This window comes from Belonocnema kinseyi, chromosome 4 (assembly GCF_010883055.1).
Source record: "Belonocnema kinseyi isolate 2016_QV_RU_SX_M_011 chromosome 4, B_treatae_v1, whole genome shotgun sequence".
Classification (NCBI taxonomy): domain Eukaryota; kingdom Metazoa; phylum Arthropoda; class Insecta; order Hymenoptera; family Cynipidae; genus Belonocnema; species Belonocnema kinseyi.
In genome coordinates, this window is record NC_046660.1 from 102,504,129 (window position 1) to 102,510,075 (window position 5,947).

Sequence of the window (5,947 nt, forward strand, 5' to 3'; positions counted from 1 at the left end):
TACTACTACTACTACTACTACTACTACTACTACTACTACACCGGGGAAATCAAATAACCCGCGGTGGACAAAAACCAGCTAGGGGAAGGAAACCCGAATTATAAACCAAATATGAGTAGTTCTTCAAAAAACGAAATACCCCAAAAGAGCTCCAAGCTTTTTATGGTTCACGAAGAAATGAACAAGCATGCTGATGGAAGGAGGAATCTTGAAAAAACGATCAGAAATGGTCTGGAACAATAAAGATACATTCTGGAGGGTCTCAAAGGAATTCTGCAAAAATCACTTTTGGGGGCTATGCAAGCATCCAAGAACACGGAGAAGCAGGTCAGCACGCTAAAAGACCAACGCAGTGAGAAGAGGATAGCAGAATGCAAACCGAGTATAGGTGAAGGCTCGTCATTGCGTCCGACCAAGAAAATCCAGCGGGCTGATGAGGCTACTGAGTGGACGGAGCAGAAGCGGCTCAAGTACTACAGCGCGTCCTCCCAAAACAATGGAGATTAGGAAGGTGCGTGCCCGTTCGGAGGATACAATGGATGTTACTGTTGAAATCATTAAAGAGACAAGGGCAGGTGATGTCCTTGTTGAACTGGGCGCGACTGCAGAAGCCAGAGCTGGATTTAGCGATGCCTTGAAAGACGCTGTGGGGGAGGATGGTGAAGTACGCCAGTTAGTACCGAGGGCTAAGTTGGATATTAGAGACTTGGACGCTACAACTGACGAAGAAGAGGTTATGGAGGCCATTGACAAGCTTCTTAAGTCTGAAAAAGGTAGCGACCTGAAAGTAACTTTGTCGAAAGCAAGCCGATGCGGAACCAGGATGGCCTTTATTGACTGTGATGATAACGCTGCAAAGAAAATTGAAGAATCAGGTCACATCCGAACTGGGTGGGTTAGCTGCTATGTTCGTCGTAGGGCCTCAGTTTCACGGTGTTTTCGGTGCCGCGGCTTCGGGCATATAGCTGCATCTTGTCAAGGAAAGGACAGAAAAGTAACTTACTGGAAGTGTGGAAAAGAGGGGCATCTATCCAGGGCACGCATAGAGAAACCTCATTGCTATCTATGCGCTGAGAGCATGGGTAGTGACGAGGGCACAGAACATGTGGCGAGATTCTATAGATGCCAAGTGTACAAGCAGTATTCGCGAGGTAAGCTGTGATGGTGGTCATCATAAAGGGCAATATTGGTAGGAGCAGACTCGCCTGCAACAATATTGCGGGCTTTCAAGGGCGAGGGATACGTATGGGTTAGGAGTGGTGACATCACCTTCGTAAGCGCTTACCTCTCACCCAACGAGGGCATTGGTAACTTTTTCAGAAAAACTAGCCGGACTGGAGGATTGCGTCCGAGAGATGGATGGCGAAGTTTTAATAGCTGGGGATTTCAATTCGAAGGCGCTGGAATTGGGCATGACTTGGTCCTGCAACAGAGGCAGTTTGGTGTTGGAGATAGTAGCTCGCTTGGATTTAATTATTCTGAATGTGGGTACGGTCCCAACGTTCAGACGTAGTGGGTGTCAGGGCACAATAATTTATATCACTACTACTAATTGGGACCTAATTCGTGTCCCAGAGTTGGGACCGGGAAACGCGTTTGTGTCGCAAACTCCCTTGCGGTCGTTTCTGAGGCGTACTTAGGTAGCATGATTTATAGCATATCACTGATATGTACTAGAAATGACTAGACACCATTAGGCACAACACTGGAGTGTGGTGTGCGCGCAACTTTTTGACGTAATTTCCGCGTCACCACGTGACCACCACGACCACGACACGAAGGCGAAAGCGACACGAACGAGTGCGACACGAACGAGGTCCCACTGTACTACTTTTACTACTACTACTACTACTACTACTACTACTACTACTACTACTACTACTACTACTACTACTACTACTACTACTACTACTAGTTATTTAATTTATTTAAATAACTTGGAAATTACTTGAACGATTCTTCTTTATTCAAGTGTATAGTTTAACTACAAAAAGCAGGATAAACATTTTATTTGACAAATTTGTTGACAGATTCTAATAATTTTAGGCAAAGATTAAAGTAAAATATTAAAATAAAAAACTGGACTTTAAAAAAAAGCATATTTAGACGTAAGAAGGGGGATATGGCGTATTTTACATGAATTTAGTTACATACAATTATTGTTGAAAACCGGTAATTGTTTTTACTGCTGCCAAAAGTTTTTTATTTGTTTCGGTTTCGTGCATACAACCAAAATATTTTCTGCAGGGAGTAAATTTTCTCGAAAAGTCACGGAATCTAGAGGCTCCTTTTAGTGGACGCGATATCGCTGATGGTGCATTTATAGCTTTGACAGGTGAACCGTGTATGTAATGCAACAAGGATAATAAGGCGATACCGATATATCAATGTTACATGCAGTTTTGAAAGGTTAAATGAGATCGAGTATCTTCAAGAATTTTGACTAGTGCCTTTACAGATAAATAATAAATATCCATTTTTATAATGCAATACGCATGGTTTAAAAAGATATAAATTTGATATTACAAAGAGTAATCGCTTAGTTCAAGCTTTAGACAAATTTAACTTAATTATATTACCCATACCGAGATTTATAGAAATACAACCATTTTTGCCTTACTATATTATTAATGTCAATAGAAGACCGAAAAAGGGTTAATATGTGTAAGTGTGAGACGAAATTACAAATTCATACTTTGCTTAATGACACGTAAAAATCTCCAAAAAGATTTTGATTACAAATTTTATAGAAATTATCTTTAAACTTTCTACTTATATTGATGCCCTTTTTTATTAAACAAAAGCATGCCTGAAGAAATATTGCTAGTTTTCTTTAGTAGTGTGTCGAAGCTTTCAAAACATCCGTAATTAAGGGGAAGTGTGATACATGTACAAAAACCACTCAAACTCCGATTTTAAAAGATTTTACTTTTGTAAATACAAGCTAAATTTCACATATTCTTATTATGTATAATTGTTTTTTTTTTTAATTATAAGAATAATTAATAAAATAATATTAAAAATTTTAAGTTTGGAACCCAGATTTTATAAGATTTAACTTTTGTAAATATAAGCTAAATTTCACATATTCTTATCATGTATAATTGCTTAATTTTTTTTAATTGTAAGAATAATTAATAAAATAATATTGAAAATTTTAAGTTTGGAATAAAGATTCAGTGATATGGAAAAATTTACGTACTTCTAATTGTATTATTTCCAAATGGATTTAAAAAATAATTGTTGAGGAAAATGCATGCATTAAAATTTTATTTACCAATTATTATTATCTATTGACATGTTTATCCCAATAAAGACGTTCATTAACCTTTCCAGCTAACCTTGAATTGTTGACAGATTTCTATATTTCACAATGAAAAAGTAAAAAGCAAAACATATCATATTTAACAGTTAAGCTGATTTTAAATTACTCTACAATAGTTTATCTTTAAAAATAATTTTTAAAAACTCGACAGATGGCGCCTTATGTAGAAATAATTGAAATTAAATACTAGACGACTTATTTATTAGGTCTAAAAATTACTGGAGTGCCTTCACCTTGATGTCTTGTAATTATTTGTCCAAGGTGAATGTTTTTCGTTCTCATGTAGTTTTAAAGGATTAATCTGAAACTTCAAACCACAATGTAATAGGTGGCGGCCCTTTGGATTTGACCTCAAGAATGATTAGTGAATGCAATCGCGTCTGACAAGGTGCATCTGAGATACTGCATCCTTTTTGCATTCTAATTCAAAAATCAACATGGTGGAATCTCTGAAACCACTCTTTATACGTTTTGTGTGTCACTGCAGCTTCATCTAATGCTGTTAAAATAATTTCGGCCACCACATCTTCATTTTTGTTCATTTGGAAAGCAGAAAAAATACAATGTATCGAAGGTGCTTCGTCGGACACAATTATATTCACTAATCAATTATGAGGTACATATAGCACGGTCACCATCCATCATGTTGTGTTTTCAAGCTTAAGGTTCGCCCTTTAAAATTACCTTAGAATGGGAAAGTTTTTTTTAAATGATTGATTAAAGCAATAACTAATGGTAGTCACCTTTCTTCTACAAATAATAAGCGATATAATCATTATGTTTTATCACAAAATTTGATAGATAATTTATTTTTAATTTAAAATTTTCTCTCGAAAATACGGACCTCGTTATCATGCATATCCCTATCGACCCTATCCTAAATATAAATTGAGAAAACAGTTGAGATTTTTATGGTATAAGAGGGAAACGCCTCTTCTTCTAGTTATTAATATTCTGAATATTGCCTCTGACTAAAGGCGAGACATAAATTAATATCATATGCCATGAATTTACTGTGATATAACAATTGCAATGTTGCTCATCAAAGATCAGTTACACTATCCCCCCCCCCTCCCAATCTTAATTGTTGAGTTGTCTATAACCCACTAAATTGCGCCCCAAGTGCGATCATATTCGCCACCGATTAAAATTTTTGCGCCACAAAACTTTAGGAGTTATGTCAGATGTTACGCGGGGGGTGGGGGGGGGCAGCGTAATGATATACCCCCTATTTGAAAAATCAGATTTTAAATCACATGATCTTGAAGATCTTCAAATGCGCTCACATGCGCCACTCTCAAAATTGACAAAAAACCATAGTCAACCCCCTAATTACCACTTGCTAAGATTCACTATTCAATAATGTCTCCAAATAACGGAAATTGCAGTATACAAATTTATAATGATCTCTTTGAATAGGATTTCAAATGCGCTCATATGCACCACTCTCCAAATCGACAAAAAACCATCATCAACCCCCTCATTTTCAATTGTTATCGATACACCACCCGATGATATCTCCAAATAACTTTAATTGCAAAATAAAAATTTATAATGATCTCTTCGTATAGGATTTTAAATGCGCTCATATGCGCAAATCTCAAAATCGACAAACACCCATAATCAACCCCCTCATTTTCAATTTTTATCGAGCCACCACCCGATGATATCACCAAATAACTTTAATTGCAAAATGAAAATGTTTAATGATCTTTTAGTAAAGGATTTTAAATGCGCTCATAGGTGCCACTTTCAAAATTGACAAAAAACCATAATCAAACCCCTTATTTTCAATTGTTATCCATCCAACACCTGATTATATCTCCAAATTACTTTAATTGAAAAATAAAAATTTATAATGATCTCTTTGCCTAGGATTTCAAATGTGCTCATATGCGCCACTTTAAAAATTTACAAAAACCCGTAATCACCAAACAACATTAATTGCTGTAGAACATTTTATAAAAATAAAATGATAAAGAATCACTGGGGAATTTGCTGTCCCTAATTTAAAAATAGGGAATTGTTAATCGAATTGAGGAAATAGGAGATTCCAAACAGGGATGAAGTTGCTACACGAGTGAATCTGGCGTGGTTATTACAGGAGTTGGGAAACTTCTAGTGTCCAACACGTTTAATACATTGGGAAAGCTCTTCAAATGAAAATCCTCTACACATTTAATTTAGGGGTCATTCACAAAATACGGAATACAATTTTCAGAAACTTCTACCCCCGCCCCCCCGATGCGTGATACTTTCTCCATTGGTCTTGACATGGAGAATGATACTTCGGCAGACCCCCACCCTCTCCTAAATATATCACGTATTTCGTGAATGACCCTTAAATTTAAGGTGTAGAGGTTTTTCATTTGAGGATCGTTCACGAATTATTAAACATGTTGGATACTAGCAGATTCCCAATTCCTGTAATAACTGCGCTAGATTCACTCGCGCAACAACTTCATGCTTATTGGGAATCGCCTACCTTCTCAATTCGGTTAACAATTTACTATTTTTAAATGAGGGACAGCAAACTTCCCAGTGATTCTTTATCATTTGATTTTTATAAAATGTTCTACAGCAATTAATGTTGTTTGGTGATTACGGGTTTTTGTCAATTTT